Source organism: Macrobrachium nipponense, chromosome 2, assembly GCF_015104395.2.
Source record: "Macrobrachium nipponense isolate FS-2020 chromosome 2, ASM1510439v2, whole genome shotgun sequence".
Taxonomy (NCBI): domain Eukaryota; kingdom Metazoa; phylum Arthropoda; class Malacostraca; order Decapoda; family Palaemonidae; genus Macrobrachium; species Macrobrachium nipponense.
In genome coordinates, this window is record NC_087201.1 from 47,684,504 (window position 1) to 47,710,880 (window position 26,377).

The window sequence follows — 26,377 nt, forward strand, 5'->3', positions numbered from 1 at the left end:
CACTCTGTTCCCTTTATCTTCCACCAAACAATCCCATCACTCGAGAAGAACTAATTGATTTACTTCATCAGCTTCCACGACCATTTCTTCTCATGGGAGACTTCAATGGCAGACATCCTTTATGGGGAGATGTGACATCAAATCAAAAAGGGAATATTATAGCTTCCATAATAGAAAATGAAGATTTAGGACTTTTAAACACTGGAGAACCCACTCATTACCATATCCAGACAGGTACAGTCTCATGCTTAGACCTTACAATATCTAGTTCCAATTGCAGATGCATTTCAGATGGAAGACGAATGATGACTGGCAAAGCAGTGACCATGCTCCCATAATAATAAATTCCAATGATGACCCACCAGTTCAAAGATCTCCACGGTGGAATGTTGAAAAAGCAGATTGGAACAAATTTCAAGAACTAAGCGAAATAGAAAGTGACGCAAATGACTTCCCAACGGCAGATGATGCAATCGATTTATTAAATGGGACATTCCATACAGCAGGTATACATTCTATACCAAAAACTACAGGTCTTTTCAGGCGACGCCCAGTCCCGTGGTGGTGTGAAGAGCTCGCACTGTTACACCGAGTCACAAGAACATCACTTACACGTTATCGTAGACACCGAACTATAGCAAACATGATAATATACTAACAGAATAGAGCACGTTTTTCGAAAGGCAATGAAAACTGCTAGAAGGCAGTCATGGAGTCATTTGTATCGTCCATTACCGAACACCTATCTGCAGTATATGGAAGAAAATAAAAAAAGATTGCTGGGAAATTTACTCCTAGTCCTCCCCCAGTACTTAAAGTTAATGACAACCTCATCACCGATGCAAAAGATGTAAGTGATAAACTCGCCGATCATTTTGCCCAAGTTTCAAAAAAATCTGACAGTTCCCCTGGATATCAATATAGAAGAAGAGAAGAACAACTGTGATTAGACTTTTCCACAGATAAGATAGAGCCATATAATTTTTACCCTTTACAGAAAGGGAATTTGATGCTGCCCTGGCCAGCAGCACTAACACTGCCCCTGGTCGCGGGATGAAATTCCTATCAAATGTTTAGGCATATTTCAAAAAATACAAAACTATTTATAATAAGTATAATTAACAGATTATGGCATGAAAGTAGCTACCCAGTCATATGGGAATTGGCTTTTGTATTACCTTTTGTTAAACCAGGTAAAGACCCTTTTTCAGTGGCTAGTTATCGACCAATAGCACTAACTTGCTGTTTATGCAAGTTGATGGAAAAATGGTGAATACAAGATTTGTCTGGTATTTAGAGAGTAATGGTATTTTCTCACCCTCACAATGTGGATTTAGAAAGATGCACTCGGCAGTAGATGTCCTACTGCAGCTGGAAACCTCCATATGTGAAGCATTTGCCTCCAAGCAGCACCATATAACTATTTTTTTTGATATTGAGAAAGCTTATGATACTGCTTGGAGGCATGGCATTCTTAAGACAATTCATACCTGTGGTCTACGAGGAAAATTGCCCCTATTCATTAAAGCATTCTTGAAACGTAGATATTTTCAAGTTAAAGTGGGCAGCACATATCAGATAGAAGATGCCAAGAAGAGGGTGTCCCACAAGGGAGTGTGCTTAGTGTCACACTTTTTGCGTTAGCAATAAATGGAGTCGCGTCTGTTATACCCAAGGATGTATTGAGTACCCTATTCGTAGACGATCTTTCAATATCTGTTGCTGCATCACGAATGTCAGTTGCAGAAAGGAAATTACAATTGACAATAATAAGATAGTAAACTGGGCTGAACAACAAGGATTTAAAATATCGGCCAGTAAGACCACTGTTATGCATTTTTGCCACCTTCGGGGAGTACACCCCGACCCAGACCTTTATCTGTACAACCATAGAATACCCTGTGTTGAAGAGGTACGCTTCTTAGGCCTCATATTCGACAAAAAACTCAATTGGCTTTCCATCTGAAACACATTAAAACCAAGTGCCTTGAAGCTTTAAGTATTTTGAAAGTATTATCTAATACCAACTGGGGTGCAGACAGGCAGACAGTTATAAAGCTACACAAATCACTTATTATTTCAAAATTACTTTATGGATGTGAAATATATTCTTCTGCTTCATCTATCGTCTTGCTATCTTAGATTCAGTACATCATACCGGTATACGCTTGGCAAACAGGTGCCTTTCGATCTTCTCCCATCTTAAGTTTATTAATTGATGCGGGAGAAATCCCACTAGAGCTATATCGCCAATCATCAATTATCAGATACTGGTTTAGGGTTCAGAGAAACCCCAACTCTAAAGCCTTTGAAGCAGCAAATAGAAATTCTTTCAACAACTTTTATGAAAATCATCCAAGGTTTCCTAAGCCTTTTAGTTTTAGAGTGAAAAAGATCTTGGAAAAAATGAATATGTCAAGAAATCCTGTATGTCCAGTTAATTTACCAATTACCCCAGCATGGAAATTACCTGTAATTAAATTTTGTAAATATTTTAAAGGTATTAAAAGAGAAAAATCAGATACAGAAAAAATCAGAGTATTATTTTTAGAACATGCTGCAGAGCACTCAGGCTCTACATTTGTTTTTACTGATGGCTCCAAAACTGATGATGGAGTCGGATATGGAGTTTTTAGTGATGTTTTTAGTCGCAGAGGAGCACTACCCATCGTAGCATCGAACTTCACAGCGGAACTGTATGGAATTTTAACAGCATTGGAACATATTGCAACCCTCCAGAATTCCACAATATCACCATCTTTTGTGATTCCAAAAGTGCATTACAGGCACTTGAAATTTTTAATACTGATCATCCAATTACATTGAAAATCTCACAGTGGGTATTTCTACATCAGCGTAGAGGGATTACTATATCTTTTTGCTGGGTCCCAGCGCATGTAAATATATATGGAAATGAAAAAGCAGACCAACTAGCTAAATCAGCAGCAACCAATATGATACCAAGACCAATTGCTGTACCATATAGAGACTTTTTTCCTAGTATATCAAAGTTCATTGCAAGATTATGGGAACAGCAATGGAACGAAGCAGGACCAAATAAAATGAAAGAGTTTGCCACACGTACACACCCTTGGAAATATGAATCTATGCCTAGGAAATGGGAAGTAACGATATGCCGCCTCCGTATAGGACATATAAGATTGACACATGGGTATCTCATGAGTGGTGAATACCAACCTTACTGTGATGACTGTCTCGTCCCGGTGACTATTAAGCATTTGCTAGTTGAATGTCCTAGTCATCGGGAACTGAGAGAGCAGCACTTTAAAGACAAAAGAGACAGAGATGGTAGTTACAGTTTGACAAAGATATTGGGTGAAGAAGCGCAGCATGATTATGAGTGTGTTGTTGAATTTTTAAAAGAAGTTGGGGTTTTTAACGAAATTTAGGTATTTCGCTTTCATGTATGTGTAGTTTTTAGCTTTGGGTTTTTAGAATGAATGTATGGAAACGTGAATAAATGTATTTATTGCCTGTTTGTGTTCTAGTATGAAAGCCTTTGCCTCTGTGCAATTTTTTATTTAATCTTAATTAATTATTTATTATCCTATAAGACCTGTTTGGTCCAAGCTCGTGGCTTTTGGCCTTGACCTTGCATTTTATCTAATCCTTTGGGCCAGCCCCATGGGAGCTGAAGGTCAGCTCAGTGGCCTGGTTAAACTATTTTATAATAATAATAATAATTTAGCTTTGTGGTGTAATGCGTAAGTAGCATCTTTGCGCTAGCTATAGTACAATAACTGATGCGGAATTTTAAGAGTTTTTATGATTGTGTGTGGATTTTTCCCAAATTGGTTGTCCAAATGGCTTCATTCGGCGTCAATGATCCTGGTAGTCACGACGCCAGATAATTATTAATTATTCATTCATTCAATTGCTTCGTTGCCCTGATAGTATGGTCAAATGGTCTAGTCACATTGTGGTCACGCCCCCATTGACAGATCATCTAGAACTCACCAGCTACATAGGTCACTACCTTGCTGGAGACTAGTAAAGCAGAAGCAGACTTGGGTGACAGTAATCACGAAGTCAGCTATGCTAACAGGTAAGGAACCAAGATGTCAATCATCTGCATGTATATGTTTCCTAAAATCCTATTCTGTCTCTCCCTACCTCCAAAGGTGGGACTCAGCTATATATATATATATATCTGACTGGTAAGCTTCATGAACAAAAATGATATTGTTATGATACAATAAAGTTTGTTCATACTTACCTGGCAGATATATATAATCAAAGTGCCCACCCACCTCCCCTCAGGAGACAGTGGCACTAGAAAATCTGAATAGAAAATGGGAATGGTTCCTGATACCCGCCTCCCAGCGGCAGGAATGGTTACTAACCACCTGACTCCCACTGCGTGTGTCGTAAGTTTTGAAATTCTGTCGGACTTCGGAGAATACAGCTATATATATATCTGCCAGGTAAGTATGAACAAACTTTATTGTATCATAACAATATCATTTTTATTCTATTTTTAATTCATTTTCTATTTGTACTACAGACAGTCACCAATAACTGGTTAATAGCACTTATGTTACATGTCTCAGTGCCATTACTCTGTTATCAGCACCAATAACTAGAAATCAACACATTTTGGTGCTAGGAAAGCCCCATAAAACTGGATTGCCGATAAATGAGGACTGCCTATTGTGTTTAGATAAAATATAGGCAGATAGAATAAATAGGGTATAGGGCCACATGATTGTGACATTTTGAATTACCATCAGGGACAATTGTTGTGAAGGAGGAAAAAGTAAAATTGGGGAAGCCAACTTTTTAGTATGTTTTGTAGTTTAGGGTTTTTGGGATAGAGGTGTAAATGTGATTGCTTGATGTTTTTTGTGGTAAGAATTATTCAAATGAACATATATTTTTTCTTGCAGAAGCGGAGTTGAATGAGATGTTTTCTCGCAAAGCTGTGATTAATTCTAGTAGTAATCCCGTTGATCAAGAGAATCCTAGGACTGTTAGTTCCTTACTTTCTCGCCTCGTGCAACAGTTTCCTCAGGGATCCAATAACCCCTTTTTGGAGTATGCCAAATTTGATGGCACGGTATGTTATCTTTACCTTTGTGTATATTTTGATTTAGTAAATATTGGATATGTTATGGGACACCAAATAACTTATTTTGAGCATCCTGGTTAGATTATATTAGCTCAAACTGTATTGTTTTCAGATACTTTTTTGGGTTTATTGAGCAATTCAATCTTTTATTGTGGTTTTTGTTGATGGCCTACATCTTTTGTCATGTCCCTTTCATTAGCCTTTATTTTGATAGTGTAACCACTTTTCATTGTCAAGGAGTTACACCCCCATCCCCTGGATCCATAAAAAGGACAAACCAATCTCAAAGAATTCTTTTATGGTTGGTCTGAGCCAAAATAGTGAGAGAGAGAAAGAGATAATTATTATTTTTATTATTTAATATTTAATCTTATTGAACTTAATACAGTATTAATCTATATTAATATTTGAAAATTAGTAAATCATTTTTGTATCATAAAAATGTATTTAGTCATGAATATCACATAAAAATATGTAGTACACTATTAGTGAATATTTATTGATGGAAAAGTACGCACATTGCCAAAATTTATTGATAGTTTCAACAGAGAAACCCGTGAATAGGTGAGTTCATGGAACTATAAACATGGAATGGACATACGTGTATTGGAGATGTATTGGCGCTGATTGGAGATGCTGAATTAAGCTATTAAAGCATAGTCTTGCAGACGCTTTTTTCACTCTGTCGTCCTTAATTTTCCACCGATTTTAAATATAGGCTTATTGGAAAGCTCTTGAAAATCCCTTTTAAAGCATATAATTAAGTGTGTAGAAAATACAGCGCTGCAGTGTTTTAAGTAAAGATATCCAGATAAGCATTTTACCAGGGTTCGCTTTTTTACTCTACTGTTCCAAATTTTTAAATATAAATTTTAATAAATTTATCATCGTTTAAAAGCTCTTGAAAAGCACTTTCCAATGAACCCAATGAAACTCATATAAATCTCATACAATAGAAATAATCATTCATGCCATATGTTGAGACTGAGTGATTTCGTGTCTTTGCCATAGGGTTGTGTAATAAATTTTACCACTAAAGCCTTTTGAACCCCTAATTTTTATGTATGCAACTTACCAAGTAGTTACATAGCTATACGTAGTTTCTAAAACCGTCGGCAGCTAGAATTTTTGAAATTCACGGAAGCACTGGTTTGTTTTAGTCAGGTGATACCCCCCCCCCCCCCCCGCCCACTATCGGGGGAGTGAGGAACGACACCGTCCGAAAATCAGTTGTTTCTGCTGGCTGGTACTGTTAACACAGCTTCAGTAGCAGCAGAATTTTTGGATTACTTTGCTGTCACTCTTTGTTGGAGTTATTTGGTGAAGTACTCTGAATATTGGAAGTTTTGTTTTCGGTGATAGCTATTTAGGAATTGATAATAGTTTTAAAATAGTTTTGCACCAAAATTCACTAGTTTTGAATTGGTCTACATAATGTCAGACACTAGTTCATCTGGGATTAGGTATTGTAGTAAAGGCTGCAATACTAGGATCACTAAAGTGGGTAATGATCCACATTCAATTTGGACAGGTTGTAAGGAACAGACTTGTACACCAGATCAAACTTGTGGGGAGTGTATTAATTGGGATCAAAGAAATTGGAAGATCTTGATTGGTTACACGAACAAGTTAGAGAGAGATAAAAAGAGAAAAGCAGCTTCTAGAGCTAAAGCAAAAAACTTAATGAGTCAGGAATTGTCTAATGATAATTTGTCTCTTTCTGAACCTTCCCCTCCACCTGTCATTCCCAGTCCTAATCTTGGCTCTCTCACACCCGTACCCGATGCTGTGACCAATTTAGAGGCAAGAGTCGATCAGAAATTTTCAAACATGCTCCAAGCAATGGAGAAATTAGGAGCGTCCGTGAAAACTCATATGGACAAGGTAAGTGGTGAAGTGAGTGCAAGTGTAAGTGTGGTGGAGGAGGTGGCTGTTCGGCATACTGATTCTCCTAGGCAAAGGTCCCTGTCAAACTCCCCAGAACCTGGGAGGACACATACTGGTAGCCCAAGGGAGGTTAGTGGGGTCTGCCCACTAGCAGTCGCACCCTCAGGCGATTCTTTTGACAAAAACCCAGATCGCAACAGAGCGCCATTGGAAAGGCGTCTCTAAAGGAGGACCGCTGTCGTCTAGTGCTTCCAGCTCCGGGGAGTCCTCTCCCAGGCGCCAGTGGCGATTCCATGACGAGTCCCGTCCACTGAAAAGGAGGGCTCGTAAGTTGTCTCCCTCTCCAGTCCCCTGTAAAAAGGCTAGCCCTTTACGGAAGGAACAGCCTTCGTGTAGTTTTTGGGACTCTCCAGAGAGATTCTCTCGGGATACGGCAGGAGAGGGACGTCGTAGTGAGAGGATTACCTCCTCCAAGACGAATTTGTCGTCGAGAAAGTCTTCCTCTAGCAGATGTTCAGAGGTGAAGAGTACGGGGAAGAGTAGAATTTCGGAGCCTGAGACTCCTGGGAGACATCTTCAGCGTTCGGAGCATGAGAACCCGGTGACTCCCAAGCGCCCATTGGCACCACAGTTTGCCCGCTTGCCAGAGCAGCCTTTGGTGCCCGGAACTTTCGCGGCGACGCTAGAACAACTTTTGGCTCCCGACCGTCCATTGGCGCCCAGGAATACAGTTGCAACCGAGCGTCCACTAGTGCCGGGGAATCCACGAGCACCCGAGCGTCCACTAGTCCCCAAGCTTCCACAGGTATGTATGCAACCAAGTGCACAGAGGGGCCAATCTGAAGCGCTCGGACAGCCTATGTCATCAATTTCAGCTTCGGGGCTACCAACAGGACTTCAGGTGCTGGCTGCCCCCGATCATTCTCTGTCAGCCATCCAGAATAAGTTAGACAGCATTTTGGGCTTTATTCAATCTGCGGCACCCCCATCCAACCTGTAGAGACCTTATCACCTATTTTTTCAGCCGAAGAAGAAGAGAAAGGAGAAGAGGAGGATAGAGTCTTCTCTCACTGCCTACAAAGCCTTGCTTTTTTACTTTGTAGACAATTTTTCAGATTCATTCTCGCCAGTAACCCCCACGTCTCCAGTGTCTTCTTACATGAGGGACAACCAGGAAGACTCCAGGAAATTACCGAAACTAATACTGTCTTTTTCGGCTCGAAAAGCGTTTAAAGGAAATTAACCTTTGGCTTGAGGATAAGAGGGATCAGGGCAAGGTCAACTTCTACTTCCCTCCTTCTCGTCTTTCAACTAGGAGACACTTGTGTTACGAAACCAGAGAAGCTCTCTCTTTGGGTGTGTCTGCCTCCGCCCAGGGAGACTTCTCCGCGCTTATTGACTCGGCGAGAAGATCGGCTTTCAACTCAGCCAAGTTAATGTTTATGGCGTCAGAATTAGACCACCTCATTAAGAATATCTTTAAGGTATTCGAAGTTTTTAGTTTCCTAGACTGGACAGTAGGAGCCTTGGGTCGTAAACTGAAGAACTATTCAATGTTGAGTGAGGAAGCTTTTACAGACATTTCGGGAGTGATATCCTGTTTAGATAAGGGGATTAGAGACGGTTCCGCGGAACTAGGCGCTCTCTTTATGTTAGGTATCCTAAAGAAGAGAGAACTATGGTGTTCTTTTATATCCAAGGGAGTATCTCGTACCCAAAAGTCTGCCTTGTTATATTCGCCCTTGGATAAGAAGCACCTGTTTCCAGAAGAGACTAGTGTTAGTTGCCTCCGAATTGCAGAAGAAAGCAACACAGGATCTCTCGCATTCCACTAAACGGACTAGAGAAAATATCCCTAGTACGTATACGCCCCTCACCAGCCAGCTGAGGACAACCTTTTCGGGGCAGGGGATTCGGTAGATGATATTTCCCAAGATCAAGAGGCAGAACACGTTTCACCCTTAAATCTATTAAAAAATCCTCAACCAACCCCTCGACCAAGAAGTAGTGTATCATTCCTTTGTGCGCCAGTAGGAGCGAGGCTCCATCAGTTTTGGGAAGAAAGAGGGTCGGAACCTTGGATTGTAAAGGTTTTAAGAGAAGGATACGATATTCCGTTCAAGAGAAAGCCAATGTTATCAGGCTCTCCGATAGCTTTGACAGCTTACTCAGAAAATTCAAAGAAGTTCATCGCCCTTTCGGAAAAGGTTTCGTCTCTCTTGTAAAAGAAAGCAATAGAATTAGGAGAGGCACCACTAACACCAGGGTTTTACAATCGTCTGTTCGTTGTTCCCAAGTCATCGGGGGAATTGAGACCCTTATTGGACGTAAGCACTCTGAACCTTTATGTGCAAAAGAAAAAGTTCAAGATAGAGACGAATCAGTCTGTCCTTTCATCAATCCGTCAAGGGGATTGGATGATCTCCATCGATATGGAGGATGCATATTTTCACATCCCAATACACCAAACTCAAGAGGTTTCTATGTTTTGTCTTCAGGGACAAAACATACCAGTTTAGAGCACTGTGTTTCAGGCTTTCGACCGCACCACAAGTGCTTACCGGAGTGCTAGCTCCCATTGCGAAATGGTTACATCTAGTCGGGATAAGGATATCCCTTTACTAGGACGATTGGCTTCTCCGGTCACAAAAAAAGGAGAGGTGCACGGAGGACCTTCAGAAAACCCTGACTTTAGCTCAGGATCTAGGACTGTTAATAAACAGACAAAAGTTGCAATTACTCCCCAGTCAGGAATTAGTCTATTTGGGGATGAGGATCAACTCAGTGAGTTTTCGGGCTTTTCCATCCCCACAAAGAATCGAGTCGTGCCTGCAGAAGGTAGCGAAATTTTTAGTTCTCCAGGAATGCTCTGCAAAGGAATGGATGAGGCTTATAGGTACTCTGTCCTCAATAGAACAGTTCGTGACACTAGGGAGAAGGGAGACTGCATATGAAGAACCTACAGTTCTTCTTCAGAGCGATTTGGAACAGAGAAGTTTCCGGACTCTTTTGTGTTCCCTATCACACAGGAAATAAAAGAGGACCTGCAATGGCGGAAGTTAAGAGACAGACTTGCGGAAGGGAGATCCCTCCTCCCGCAGAGCCCCAACCTAGTGTTCTTTTCAGACGCATCAGATCAAGGTTGGGGAGCGATTCTGGGAGAAAAAGAAGTATCAGGAGTTTGGAATGCAGAAGAAAAACAGTGGCATATAAATTGGAAGGAACTGACCGCCATCCACTGAGGATGGCTGAAGTTCGCGGATGAAGTTCGCAACAAAGTATGTAGTGGCGATACACTCGGACAGCATGACAACGCTCTCCTACATAAAGAAACAAGGAGGGACACACTCGTTTTCTCTTTGTGAGACTGCAAGGAGCCTGTTGGTATGGGCGAATTGGAATCAAACCACATTAATTCCGAGGTTCGTTCAGGGGAAACTCAATGTTCTCGCGGACGATCTGAGCCACAGGAGGTAAGTACTTCACACGGAATGGATGATGAACCCAGTGGTATGCCTTGAAGTGTGGAAACTGGGGGAAACCTATGTTGGATCTGTTTGCCACAGCAAGAAACCATCCTCTCCCCCTTTACTGTTCACCAGCCCCGGACCCAAAAGCATGGTCGACAGATGCGATGCTTTTGGACTGGTCGAACAAAGACTTGTACGCTTTTCCTCCATTCAAGATGGTGAGAGAAGTCATCAACAAATTTGAAACGCATCACGTTTCAATGACTCATTGCTCCATTCTGGCCAGCACAGGAATGGTTTCCAGATCTTTTAGATCTTCTAGTGGATTGGCCAAGGGTACTTCCTGAGAGAACAGATCTACTCAGACAACCTCACTTCTTGAGGTTCCATCAAGGACTATCCATTCTGTCTCTAACCGCTTACAGACTATCCGACAACTCTTACGAGCGAAGGGGTTTTCAAGACAAGCGGCGAGAGCTATTGCGCAGTGCAGAAGGGAATCTTCAAGTAAAGTCTATCAGGCAAAGTGGGCTGTGTTTAGAGCCTGGTGTAAAAAGCATAATGTTTCGACTTCTAAAACAACTATAACAGAAATAGCAGATTTTCTTTTATATTTGAGGACAGATAGAAATCTGTCTACTGTGACTATCAAAGGCTATAAGGCAATGTTGTGATCTGTTTTCAAGCACAGAGGATTGGAAGTGTCGTCGAATGAGATCTTGCAGATCTCATTAAGTCCTTTGATATCAAAAAACCCAAAGGTTCGAAGATATCTTGGAACCTAGATGTGGTACTTGAGTAGTTGTCGGAAACTCCGTGTGAGCCGTTGCAAAGAGCATCGTTGAGAGATTTGACGAGAAAGACCTTATTCCTAGTAGCCCTGTCTACAGCTAAAAGAGTGAGTGAAATAAATGCCATGGACAAGAGAATAGGCTTTGCACAGGGTAATGCGGTTTGCGCATTAACCTTGGGGTTTTTGGCAAAAAACGAGATCCCGTCCAAACCGTGGCCTCGTTCGTTCAGTATCAATAACCTCACGGACTTGGTAGGACTGGAAGAAGAAGAGAGGTTGCTCTGTCCGGTCAGAGCTCTGAAATGTTATTTACAAAGGACAGAAAGTTTGGGGCCCGTCTGATCGTTTATGGTGTTGGGTAAGAAATCCAGTGCGCCCGATGCCTAAAAAGCTGGCCCTGCGTTCTTCTTATGTAGCGTGATTGTAGATGCTCATTCACAAGGGAAAGAAACTGACCTTAATAAACTTAAAGTGAAAGCTCACGAGGTAAGAGCAGTGGCAACCTTTCTCTCGTTTAAACACAATCTCTCGTTGGACTCTATTAATCAAGCAACGTATTGGAAATGTAAATTAGTGTTCGCCTCGCATTACTTGCTTGATATTGGAACAGTATATGAAAATTGTAGTACCTTGGGTCCGTATTTAGCAGCGGGCACAGCATTGGGTAAGGGTGTGTAGGAAGTCATACTTTCCTAGCCTATCTCTCGCCTTGAACGAGGTTGTTGAGTTTTTTTACAGGAGCCTGAGGTACTATGGTTGTACTAGGAGTACCCTTCAGTCAAGTGTAGGGGTATGAATTTTATGGTTATGGTTAAGGCGATATGTTTTTTACTCTGGTAACATTTGGTTATTTGGTACTGTGCCCTGGGCAGGGGCATCCTTTAGTTGACCATGCTAGCCACGGACATTCCTTAGCTGCATGGGTCCCACTGTTTAGAGGACGAGCCATGGCTATACCGCCATGTTCCTATGAGTTAAGATGAGCAACTTCCAGAGGCAGTATTTAACTGTTCAGCTCTCTTAACAGGTAAGGAACCAACAAGCATCTGCATGGATGCTAGCTCTAAATATATATTTGTATTTATTAGATTTTAAAAAGTTATGAGCATATTCATGGATCCCACCTCCTACTATGAGGGATTCAGCTATGTAACTACTTATGATATTTCAGTAGAACTTCTGGAAACAGACACTCAAAGATAAAAACTCGCAGTAGCGAAATCTCAATTATGTAGATAATTTCTGTAAAAAAGTAAAATTAAGAATGTCTCGTAACTTCAGCCACAGGAATAACGAAATTCGACCTGTAAAGGAAACACTCAAAGTTACTCCAAATGAATAAAAAATTGTACTTAGCTTGCTTTTGTGGGAAGTCACGGTGTTCCGATAACGACACATGGCCTTGGTCCTCCTTCTCTATTTAGCGGATGACCTGGTTTTTTGGCTTGAGTTTCCCCCGTGCTCGTTGTTTCGATGATTCGAGCCCTTTAAGATCCGATGCTGCAGACGCGTTCGGTTTGTTTCTTGAAGTGCCGGAAACGCTCAATAACAATGTTTTCTTGAATGATTCTAATGAGAGACGAAGCTTGCGTTGCCGTAGGAAAAAGGACACGTCGGGTTTGTTTCTTGAAGTTATTCACTAAATGATGATACTAAGTTGCTTGAAGAATCTGTTGCTTTCGTCGTCGTTGAAGAGTTCTTATATGATACTTCATTATTCTGGTTTTTCTTCGGAGAAGTTGTAGAGTTCTTCTGGTCCGCTGCCACCACTTTTAGGGCTGTTGCCTTGTATAATAAGGCGCCCTATGAGGTAATGTTAGACTTGCGATAATCTTATGCTAAGTCGGTTGGTATTGCACTTCCATATTCATGGGAGTGTCTTGGGGTTTGTAGATCACTTACGAAGTCGGTATATTTATCTTCTTTGGGTTAGACGACGATGTGTTAAACTCATGATGATTCGATGATGAGGTGAGGATCTATTAGAAACCACGAAGTACAAAAATACTTATATTCTCTGAATTTACATGGTGAAGATCAGGTATGATTGTACAAGTCTTCTAATGACGATAGCTTGATCGCTTCTGCCAATGATGATGGCTAATTCTATTCTCTCTACATGATAAAGCTTAGGTAAAGAGGTACAGGTCTTCTAATGACGATAGCTAACTCTATTCTGCTTCTACTACCATCTCCGTTACCAGTCATAAAGGAACAGACAGTAGCTCGAACATATGAACATACGTACAATGACATAGTTACATACGAACATACAATCGGATGACATAGTTACTAATCACGTAGGCCGCTTGAGCTATAGGTCACGGTGTTTGTCTCAAGCAGGAAGCCTGGACTAAAGTTTATAAACAATTGAATGACTACAGGTGACGGCATGTTATCTTAGCCTACTTTTATTGTATACGTCATCTTTAGCGTCTCTAGTCTGATCACATTCCTGCAAGCAATCTGGTTGACCTCTTTAGTTTTAGTCTTTTATATATATGGCTAACATTCCATATTTTTATTATGTAAACACTTACACATATATAAAAATGACTTTTTTCTGATAAAATAAGATTTTATGTATACTTACCAAGTAGTTTACATGATCAAAGCCCACCCTCTTCCTCTCACATGGATATAGGGCATAAACAACTGATTTTCGAATGGTGTTGGTTCCTCACTCCCCCGATAGTGTGGGCGGGTGGGGGGGGGGGGGTATCACCTGACCAAAACAAATTAGCGCTTCCGCGAAATTCAAAATTCTAGCTGCCGACAGTTTTAGAAAACTATAGCTATGTAACTACTTGGTAAGTACTATACATAAAATCTTATTTTATCATTTAAAAGTCATTTTGTTCATGAAACTTACCTGTCAGATATATATATAGCTGTATTCTCCGAAGTCCGACAGAATTTCAAAACTTACGACACAAGCAGTGGTCGGCCAGGGGTGGTTTAGTAACCCCATTTCCCGCCGCTTGGGAGGTGGGTATCAGGAACCATTCCCATTTTCTATTCAGATTTTCTCTGTCGCTGGTACTGTCAACACCTGTTTTCAGTACCTCCGTCTTAGGATTTTGAAACTTCATTGCCGCATAAGTATCCTAATTGTCTTTGGTTTATTGACCTTGGATTGTTGGCTAGGCATACGCTATCATAAATTGATTTGAATTTGATGGTTCTTTGCATAAGATGTCTGAATCTAGTTCGGCTAGTTTCAGAGTTTGTTGTCTGCAAGGAGTAAGGTGAGGCTACCGAAACCTTCGGTAGATCCTCACTGGGTATGCATGAGATGTAGTACTTGCTTCGGCAGTACATATACTAAAATTGGAAGAGAAGATTAACGTGAAGTGTTTCCACTTTTTTCTTAATTTATTAATATTATTTAAATTATTAGTGTATATATAGAAATGAGTATTAATATACTTTTATGTTTCTTTATTGAAAGATCAATTTAAGAGTGATGTTTGACTGATTCTGAAGGGAAGACGTATGATTCGTATGTACGCAAATTAGAGCGTGATAGAATCAGGAGGTCTTCCTCCAAGACTGCATCAGTAAACAGAAGTCAGGGTAATGAACCTACTAAACTCCTGTAGACTTTATTTTGCCTAACTCGGTGGTATGGCCTGCGGGCCTTGAGGTCGTGTCTGCGAGAGGTAATGCCCTTTCTGTTATTGTGGATTCCCTCCGTATCTTGGAATCTAAAGTGCTCTCTCCAATCAGTGTTGTGAGTAGTGAGGTTGTTAGTGTCCCTAGTGTTGTGGAGGGGTGTCAGATCGGCCCTATAATGCCTCTAGGCCTGGACCTCTGCGGACTCCCAGGAATCAGGGAATGGGCAAGTCGAAAGCCGAAGGAGGGTTACGGGGACTCCCCACCGATCTGGCGTCCCTTCGGCAGGACCTGAAGATGCTTCCCAGGCTGTGAAAAATCGTGCACGTGCACGAATCCTAAAAGGATTGCTTCTCGTCCTCCGAGGCGTCCTCCCTGTGCAGGGGTTGTAGCTCTCGGAAGGACTCGCGCCCTCTAAACAGAAGCTTATAGAAGAGGACGCTTCACGTCCTCTCTCTCTCGTCATGCGTTGCAATCGTCGCCTGAACATTTTGACGACTTTCCACCACAGAAGAGAACAAAGATACGAGATGTCGTACAGGCGGCTGTCGTCTTTGGTCTCAGAGAGGAGGACGCTTCACGTCCTTTCTCTTCTGCTGCTTTGTGGTCATCTCCGGAGAGTTTTGCTGCCTTTCCTCCGCAAAAGAAGACCAGGATGTCATCCGATGATGACGCTTTTGAGCGCCCCAGTTGCTCCAGGAATAGAACTGTTGTGGTCCCTGTGAGAAGGAAGAAGGCATCCCCTCGCCCCTCGTCTTCTCACAGGATCAGCCCCTCCTCTGAGAAGGAGTCTTCTCCGACAAAGAAGATCATCCTTTCAATGCAGCAACAACTTGCTTCGTTGCTTGCCGAGAGAGAGGCAGAGCCGCTTCGTCGGAGGAAGGATGATAGACTGCCTATCAAGAGGTCCAGACAGTCTCCCCAAACGTTCTTCTGTCGAGAGAAAGGAACGTCGGTACACTCGTAGCAAGGATTGTTTTCCTGCTCCCAAGACACTCCCCTCTCCTCTCTTCGTGACGCTCCATTTGTGGAACGTGACGTTCGCTCTTCTGCGAAGCAGGATGTTGTTCAAGCTGCTAAGCTGGACCCCGTGCAAGCGGCTTTGCTTAGTCAAGCAGCTCGCCAAGACGCCCCTCGTTCGTCCCTGAGGGACGCTCCGTCTGCAGCCAAACATGACGCTTATTCGGCAGCTAAGCTGGACATTTCTCAAGCGCTAAGCTGGACGCTTTGCATGCAGCTTCGTCACGAGCTGCTCGTCAGGAGACGCCCCAGTCCGTGACGCTTTTCTGGATGCTCGTCAGGGACGCTCAGCGTGACGCGTTTTCTGGACTTCGTTCTGGGACGCCCAGCGTGACGCTTTTTCTGGACGCTCGTCTGGACGCCCAGTTGTGACGCTTTCTGGATTGCTCGTCAGGACGCCCAGCGTCAGCTTTTCTGGACGCTCGTCAGGACGCTCAGCATGACGCTTTTCTGGACGCTACGCTCGTCAGGACGCCCAGCGTGACGCTTTGCTGGACGCTCGCCGACGCTCGGGCGTTCGTCGGGACTCCCATCGAGACACTATTCATGAAGTTTGCGCATCTGTTCCTGAACCTGCTGACACTGTTTTGGAAGACGCACCTTGTACTTTGACCTTGTCTTCTCAGCAGCGCTACTTATTGAAAATTGGCCCAAAAGGACTGATACCTCTTTCTTCGGGGGTCTCATCTGCCGCTCCTGCGGAAGAGGGAGAAGTGAGCAGCTCATCGGAGGAAGCAAACGAAGAACCACCTTCAACGTCAGCGTCTTCTGACTATCAAGTCTTGGTCCGCTTACTCTGTGCTTCGTTTGGAGATAAATTCCAACCCTCGGCTCCTTGCTCTCCTCCTCTTCAGTTTTCTTCTTCAAAAGCCAGCAAGACTCCGGGATTCGTGAAGATGACGACTTCTCTTTAGACCAAGAGGGCGTTTTAAGGAAGGTCCATGACTGGATGGAGTCGAGAAGCACAAGGCAAGACCTCGTTTGCCCTGCCTCCGTCAAGACTTAACGGCAAGGCAGGTACGTATTTGGTATGAGACAGGGGAGGACGTCGTACTGAGAGCTCCCTCCTCTGCCCAAGGCGACTTTGCCAGCCTGGTTGACGCACCGAGGAGGTCTCTCCTGTCCTCTGCTAAGGTTTCCTAGACACTTTCAGATCTGCATCACCATCTGAAAGGGCTTTTCAGGACGAAGGAGACTTAACTCCTAGATTGGTGTTTTGGAGCCCTGACTCTCTTTCTCTCGAAAAACTATCCAACCTGCATGAATAAGGTAGTCAGGTTGGTTCTGATGAGCTGGCGTCTAGAAGGAGACTCTAGTAAACTTATGCAGTTTTTGGGGTCATAAAACGCCTCTTTTGCGTTCAGGACTGCGCTGCTGAAGGGGAACCTTCGGGTCCTACCTGCCGTAAGCCCAGTCTTCGAGCAGGAATAAGGCTCCTTCCTCGATTTCTACGGGAATCGGGAAGTCTATATGTTCAAATTACTCTATTACTTTCTGTCATATGAGGGGGTTCCCCCCATTGACAAGATACTGAACGTTTTGTCAGGTAAGGGGGTAAGCCCCCATTGACGAATATAAAAACTCTTGTCACGTAAAATGGGTTAGTTCACATTGACAAAGATTCCAATAACATATCGCGTAAGCGGGTAAGCTCTCATTGACAAGATTCAGAAGGACCCTCATTCATAGGTCACTACCTCGCTGAGGCTCTTAGGGGAAACAGACTTATAGACTACATCCATGAAGTCTTCTGTCCGATAACATAAGAAGCTGAGCTGTCCTCTTCGGTTCTTGGTTCTAACTTGAGGCTCTCCTTCGACTAATGCTAATTCGTTCTCTTAGCTAAGAGAACGAAGACAGTCGATCTCCATTCCCTCTCTTCCTTGTCGAGGAAAGAATGTAGTAGGGAGGTAGCTGTCCAAGTGACTACAATGCTCTACGTATTTTACCTTCGCGTCATATTTGTGTGGTTCAAGTTATATACGCATACCGTGGTTATCCCTACGGATGGCAACCGAGAGGACTATTATTCTAATTGCATTTAATCGGTAATCCCTGCAACCTTCCGGGAGTTTCCGGTTTCCCTTTTTAGATATTTAAGGTATTGTTGCGACAACACCAACTCAGCTTCTGTATTTAGCGAAATCTGTTTCGTTTAAATATACCTGCTTGAGATTTTCTTTGTGCTCGATGATGATGATAAACCTATTCCTTCGTAGAATGGAATAGCTGGCAACTCAGGTGGAATAGTGCGAGACGGCAAACGTAGGCTGCTGTCGCTGCAGAGCAGCTCAGTTCCAGCTGGTTCTCTGTCATGCGCGGTCGGTTACATCACTCTCTCCTGCGGGATTGACTGACTAACCGTATCTCTGCCCTACAATCACGGACTTTAGCCTCAGGTTGAGGGGAATTCTCGCATGCATGAATGAACATCGCCTTCGCTTTGCGAGAATTTTTTCAACAGAGATATCTCTTAGACCTTTTCAGTTGGTTTACCACACTGTAACAGAATTCTGTACGAGTCTACCGCGGCATAGCACTAGAATAATGCACACCTGCTTAGGCAAAGCACAGCCTTATTGGGGAAGGAAACATGCTCAGTGAGGGAATGGGATGATTCTGCTGGGGACCCATTTCCTTGCTGGAGAAGTTTTGTTTCCTGAAGAGACTGCAATTCAGACCTCTCCAGTTTTTCCTGCCGGAAAACTGAAATATCATTGAAGATCTGGAAGTGATTCTGAACATCTCTCAGTCAGTCAACGATCACCTAAGGTGATAGAGAGTAGGTGCCAGGCATCTGGAGAGGGGAACAGATGTCTTGGCACACAATCTAAAAGAATTGGAAGCAATTCGGTTGGCTCTCCAGTTCTTCGAAGAACGAGTTTTGGCCGAGTGGTCCAGATCAACTCGGATAATTCCACAGCTCTCGCATATCCCAAGAAGTTTCGAGAAACACTCTCTCGGTCCCTGTTCAAGTTAACGAGAGAGAGCCTGTTATGAGCACAGGCACAGATCATTTATTAATGTCAGTCTTATTAATACTAATAATTTTAGGTCTATGGTGGCCCCCCCGCATTCGCGTTCTCCGTATTCGCGGACTCACACATTTGTGGATTTCTCTCGGGAACATTTCCCCGCATGATTTTAGAAAATTCGCACATTCGCGGTATTTTTTCTATGAGAAATATCCACAAATTCCTGGGTTTTTTTATCAATTTCATCATAAAATGCACTTTTTTATAATAAAACTATTAAAAAACAAAGTATGAACATTTTTAGTGGGTTTTCTTGAGTTTTAACTAACAAAATAGGCTGTTTTTATCGTTTTTATAGGGGTTCCAAACATTCGCAGGTTCTAACTATTCAAGGGGGTTGGTTGTCTGGTATGCATCCCCCGCGCAATACGGGGGGACCACTGTATTTTAAAGGAAACGTTATTATATCATGTAAAACAAAATTTAAATTACGCAGATTGAATAATGTGTACTACTAAATTAATTTTAAGAACATAAATGCAATAAATGTCCTAGATGACAGATATTGTCATGGAAAATTAAGAGATTACACTTCAATATGGCAAGGTGGGCATTGTGATATAAAGCTCTCTCCATCCTTTGCAATGGCGGCATGCACACGGCAATTTGGCGCTTGTCCATTCCATGTTTATAGTTCCATGGGTGAGTCCATGAATTGTGAAAAAAAAAGAAAATAATGATAATGGATTGTTTTTCCCAACCTATAAGTCTTATATAGTATTTCATAATCAAAAACTGTGTACAGGCAGTCCCCAGTCATCGGCAGGGCTTCTGTTCTGGCGAGTGCTGATAGCAAAAACCATCCTTAAGAAACTCTGTCATTTATGCCGCGTATGCCGCTGATAACCAGTTAATGGTGCCCCTTTCATGTATGTTATGGTGCCCGAACTCTATTATCAATGCCAGAACTCAGCATGTTATAGGGCCATAAATCATTGACTTTAAAGTGCTAACAACCCCCATAAAACTGGATAGCTTTTAACTGAATCCGCCGGTAACTGGGGACTGCCTGTAAAAGGATTTTATCATATAGAAAGTTCCCCAGTTATTTGTAATATCAGGGTTCTTTTCAAGTATTAAAAGAAATACATTCATGCAGATCTACTTCCAATGTTATTACTCTACCAAGAGTGACATCACAGGTGTTTGGCAAAACTGTCATGACTTTTTTCCTAAGGGAATACAGAAAGTATTTTTTTTTTTTTATTGGAACCTTCGCCAATCAATTTGAAATCTTAGAGATGCTGATTTTATATAAATTTGGTATGTTAGTTGCAAAAATTAGTGGTTTTAATCATGTATCAAATACACAATGTATTCTATCTCCTTTACCTGGTGCTTGTGAATAGACCGGGAAATAAAAGTTATGAAATGTATAGAAATACATTGTATGGGTATCCATTTAATTTTGTCGCAATTGAGTTTAGAAGTATTTGTGAATAAAAACCTTATAAAGCAATGCTATTGTTGTAATTGGGAATTAATATTTTAGTACATTGTACCACTATTTTATGGATATAGTAATACTATATTTGTTTTATGGATATATTAATACATTTGTTACCGTACATCATATGGACACACTTGTTTTAATTTGAAGTGTTTGCAGCCTACACAGTGATATAGGTAGCTCACACTTGGTAGTTTTTAATAAACACTTGCTCTTTTTATCACTACTACTGGGCTGCTAGTACATAAGACTCAGATTACCTGTGGCACAGCAAAATGCGTAATCTGGTTTTTGTCTGTGAAAATGGCTCATAACTACCTGTCATGAGCCAACCCTTGCAGGAGTAAAGGAGAATTTGGTTGGTTACCAGACGTGTGAAATATACAGCATGCTCCTTGCAGCAAGTTTAAATGATGAAAGTTTTTACGCTGTCTCAGTGAGTTAAAGGTTTTAGTAGGAGTACACAAGAAGAAGACTACATCGTTCTGACAGAAGTACAGCAGTGTTTCCATCCCTCTCCAAAGGATGCTAGGAGCTCCCACTTCAACTCCTCCGATGGAGACAAATAGTCTCTCCTTGGAGGAGAGAGAGGTCACCAATTTCACTTTTAAATCTGTTAGATCTAGGGAACAGTGTTCTGCTTTACATGAAAGAGATGCCTCAGATGAGAATCTTTCCTCTCCCATGCAGCAATGAGTTATTGAAAGGGACCCCTGATAGGGTCCACTCAATGCCATCTAAAGTGTCTGTATGATCTATGGTGTAGTGATATGTCCTGTACTTCTATATTGCGATCAGTTCATGCAGGTTTCCCTGATAGGAAAATTCTTCTTGCTGTACTTTGTACTTTGAGAATTCTGGGAGGAAGTCGTGAAATCATGCTACTAGCATCAGCTTATCAGAGATGCTATCCATGATTCCCAAAAGGAATTCAAGTCTTTCCTGGATATGAAATAGGGTGTGATTTGTAAAAATTTCCCATTCTTTAAACTAGAGCAGTGGTTCTTAACCTGGGGGGCGTCAGTGATTTCCAGGGGGGGCACGAGCCTCAGGTGAAAAGAAGTTTTTCCATTTATGGGTTATTTTCATGAGAAGAGCATGGGGCAGTACTGTAAAGATAAGCTTATGAAATAATGCAGAATATTGGGTTCAGCAAGGAAATGCAGCCAGTTTAGGAACTTGGATTCTGCTCTCGCTGACAGTAACCTCTACTCTGACTTAAAGCACAGCAATAATCACTCATCTAAGTGACTTGAAAGCAGAATTCATCAGATACTTCCCAGATATAGATGACAAGCGTGAAGCCTGGAAATTCGTCAGGAACCCATTTCAATGTGAAGTAGCTGATATTGCTGATGAAGTCCAAGAAGAGATCCTAGAATTGAAGTTCAACTCTACAGATAAAGAAGACTTCAAAGATATGGATTTGGAGACGTTCTGGGTCAAATACCTTCCTGTTTACCCTCTGATCTCACGTCAGGCTCTTCGGATTCTAACAAAGTTTGGATCCACATATCTATGTGAAACTACATTTTCCACGCTCGTTGCTATCAAAACCAAATATCTCACTAAGATGTATTCAAGATCTGGTAGCTTAGAGCAGTGTCAAATATCTCACTAATGTAATTCATGCTAAGGAAATTGACTAAAAAGCCATTTTTATTCATTTTCTTTTTAAATCTGGGAGTGAAATTTGTCTATAGATGCAAAGGGGGCGTGGAGGGAAAGCTGTTCCTAGAGGGGGCGTGGTAGTAAAAAAAAAGGTTAAGAACCAGTGACTAGAGGGATAGAGAGACTGTATGGTATGGTTTTCTCACCCAAGCCTTAGGTCATGGAGCAGGGTAATAAGAAACCCAAGCCCAAAAAGAAGTGAATCACTTTTCTAGGTGTTGAAATCAGAATGGGTTATAAGAGACGACCTACAGCTCCCAGAGTTCTGACAGGTAACAAATATAAGACCAGGTCGGACTATAAACCTCAAAATAATACAGATAACTCTTGGTGAGAGGCCTCAGTGTGCATCCTTTCATTAGATGGAAATACCTCATTAACCCTTAAACGCAGAAGCGGTATTTTAAAAATCGTCTCCCGTGTGCCGGCGGCGTTCGCGAGTGAGCGCCGAAGCGAAAAATGTTTTTTTCAAAAAATCACAGAACTCTTAGTTTTCAAGATTAAGAGTTCATTTTTGGCTCCTTTTTTTTGTCATTGCCTGAAGTTCAGTAGCCAACCATCAGAAATGAAAAAAAAATCATTATCATATATAAATATTGAGATATATGACAGTGCAAAAAAAATTTCATATATAATTGTATTCAAATCGCGCTGTGAGCAAAACGGTTAAAGCTAACGAGTTAATTTTTTTTATTGTATTGTACACTAAATTACGATCATTTTGGTATATAACACATTGTAAAACGATCAAGGCAACACAGAGAAAATATTATCACAAAATGATGCATGAATTCATAACGTGCATGAATTCATAACGTGCAGACATAAAAAAAAAGATGTTTTCAAAATTCACCATAAATCGAAATATTGTGCTAGAGACTTTGCGTTTGTTGCAAAATGAAGGTATTGATTGAATATTACTAAGACTGTAAGTGTTGTACCTTACAATTGCAGTTTTCAACCATTTCGGTCGCATTAAAGTTGACCGAAGGGCAAATTTTTTCTATTTATCGTTATTTATATGAAAATATTTCAAAACTGATAAAAGCTATAACCATGGGTTATTTTTGTTGTATTCTACATGAAATTGCACACATTTTCATATATAAATGGTGCAAACATTACGACAATCGGACGAAAAAATTTATGATTTTTTCGGAAGAGTTACCGCGCGACGTAAGGAAAAGTTTATTTCATAAATTAAATTTTCACCGTAAATCGAAATAGTGTTAGAGACTTCCAATTTGTTGCAAAATAAGGTAAATATTTGAATATTACTAGAATGTAATAGTTTTAGCTTACAATTGCGTTTTTTTTACCATTTCGGTCGAGTCAAAGTTGACCGAAGGTTGAAAGTTTTGGCACTTATCGTTATTTATATGAAAATATTTTCAAAAAAAACTGATAAAAGCTACAACCATGGGTTGTTTATTGTTGTATTCTACATGAAATTGCGCACATTTCCACATATAAAACTTTATGTAACGCTAATTTAAAATTGTGCAAACATTACGACAATTGGACGAAAAAATTTATGATTTTTTCGGAAGAGTTACTGCGCTGACGTAAGTAAAAACTTTTTTTTTCATAAATTCACCATAAATCGAAATATTGTGCTAGAGACTTCCAATTTGTTGCAAATTAAGGTAAATGATTGAATATTACTAGAATATAAGAGTTTTAGCTTCCAAATTGCGTTTTTCTACATTTCGGTAGAGTCAAAGTTGACCGAAGGTTGAAACTTGCTTTTATCGTTATTTATATGAAATATTTCAAACTGATAAAAGCTAGGAACCATGAGTTTTTTTTTTTTTTTTTTTTTTTTTTTTTTTGTATTCTACATGAATTGCGCACATTTTCATATATAATACTCCATGTAACGGCTAATATAAAATGGTGCAAAAATTATGTCAAAGTGACTAAATAATTTCTGAGATGTGTCGCTGATGCTTTTTAGTGCGAGGAGAAAAAAATTTGCGCTTGTGCGCCTGGATAACGATTGTAAATAAAACAACGCCTTGATCCGTGAGCTCCCAGCATCCCCCAAGGCGCGTGATTCAAAAGTTTTCGCCTAGTAGGCCTGTAACTATTTTTCCGCGAATTTTTAAAAAAACTTTTTTATATCGACATATATGCGTCCAATCGGCACCCAACAGACACTTTATATCGACATTTAATACGTCCAATCGGCGTTAAAGGGTTAATGAAAGGAAACTATGGATTGAGGTTGAGCTTATAATGGGATTTCTGGTCAGAGTGCCTTTCCTAATACTGAATGGTGCTTGATCCTCCTTTGAGTAGAATTCAGACACTGTTGAAGGAGACTGTCATCCTACCTATTATATAGTAGTGAAACCCATAGAAGCATCCTATCTCTAGTTTAATGGGCAATATAGCACAACAACAATTTTAGAGAACCAATAACTTCTCCAGAAGGCAATAGTCCCTGTGCTTTTGAAACAATCAATCGTGAAGACAGAATTCCAAAATTTGTTGGTGACTTGGAAACTAGAGTTTATGGCAGAAATAAAGACATTTGTCTCTGCCATCCAAGCTGCCATACAAGATCTGATAGTTCTGCAAAGGAAGGGGCAACACTTGTTCTTCCTTATGAGAGAAAAAGTTCCCATTTGACATGACTAACGGGCAATTTGTGACCATATGAGAAAAATCTCAGGCCAGCCATGGCTGAATTTTATGCTAGGCTTCACTTCCTCATTATGATAACTTCTATTACAATACTATGCTGGAAGTAGTTATTTGCCCTTACAGGATGGGCTAAATCTATGTTAACCCATCTTTATCGTCATTTTTTTTTTGTGGTACCATACACCATTCAAGGCTATTGCATACTACCGGGTACATGAAGGTGGTACGCACGTATTACCAACCTGCCTCTTTTCAAGTCTAGACTCTTTTCAGTTCTAGACTTCTTATGATTTGGTAATTTCGGCTTGAAGGGTTTGGAGCAAAAGAAACAATATTGACGCACTCAGAAAGATGGTATGCACTGGCAGGTGCACAATGAAGCAAAACAAAACAGACATAATTGCTGGTTACTTAGATTCAGACATTTGGATATATACTGTGTATACATACATGCACACACTCACATATTCATATATATATTGTGACTAAGTGCCAAGCATCTGGTTACTCACTTACCATTTGTACTTGTTAGAGCAAGAGTCACTTAATCTTGGATCTGGGACACCATTTATACTTGGTGCATGGCTTGGTCAAGTACCTGGTTATTAGTTACCTCACAACAGCCAGACACCTGAACCTTCCTCACAAATAAAAAATGACTGAATACTCTAAAGGTAACTGTGATCCCTTATGAACTTATTAATCATTTTAAAAAAATCAGACTATGTTCATTAAACAGGTGTGAGGTAATCTTAATTAAAGGGCATCACTCCTTCAATTTTAAATGTATTTCCCTGGTTGTAATTCACGTGATGAGGAAAAAAGCACAATTACCACTCTATATTTCTACCTAAATAAAAATTAAATATAATCTGGATGTAAATAAAATACTCATTAAAATTTTAGATAAAAAAATTTATTTCTAAATTCAAAAATTATAAGTGAAATTCACAATCTCGGGGAAATAGTTATCACTTGAAAACAAAAATTTAATTAATTCTTGAATTAATTATTAAACAATTAAATCAAAATTAAAAATTTCATTAAGAAAATTAAATAGTTAAAAGATTAAATTATTCAATTAAAATTCTAACTATAAAGCAATAATTAAATTTGAAAATAAATTTGATTAATGCAAATTAATTCACAAGTGTTGGGTTAAAGCAAACAATAAGAAACATTCAAATTAATTAAACAAAATGAGAATACCAAAACATAGAATAATACAGGAAAGCATTAAAAGCAATGACAGTACAAACATCAAACATATAAAATGGACATGTCAAAAGAACAAAATAAAACATCCAACCACTGTAAACAAAAACTGTAAGTGCACTTAAGAAATTGCAAACACAATACCTTTTACCACTGCAGTTTCACTCACAAAAGAAGCCTGTAACTATCTTCAACACTTTTGTGGTACCACACCAAAAAAAAATAACACTGTCTTCAGATTCCACAAACTACTATGTTACTAAGAAATTAAGCAGAGCTAGTAATATCGAGTGACCAACTACTATAGAGAAGTTACATTACGGTAAGAACCCAAGCTCAGAGAACGAGAGAGAGAGAGAGAGAGAGAGAGAGAGAGAGAGAGAGAGACCCAACGCATGGCTATTGTGAGAGTATAATAAATCTCTTCTCTTCATCTGTATATCTGGGGGTGTATGGGGCTTCATGTCTAGGCGGGCTCTCCCA

General features: G+C 40.7%; 1 protein-coding gene and 1 long non-coding RNA gene across 2 annotated transcripts in view; one reads left to right on the forward strand and one right to left on the reverse strand.

The window, feature by feature from the left end:
• The window catches only part of LOC135221420 (uncharacterized), a 28,977-nt gene extending 23,623 nt beyond the window's left edge, over positions 1-5,354 (forward strand). Inside the window, exon 3 of the long non-coding RNA XR_010315939.1 lies at positions 4,908-5,354. This is a non-coding gene — a long non-coding RNA (uncharacterized LOC135221420). The remainder of the gene's footprint in view (positions 1-4,907) is intronic.
• The window catches only part of LOC135220558 (target of rapamycin complex 2 subunit MAPKAP1-like), a 290,454-nt gene that overhangs the window by 142,043 nt on the left and 122,034 nt on the right, over positions 1-26,377 (reverse strand). The window lies entirely within an intron of this gene.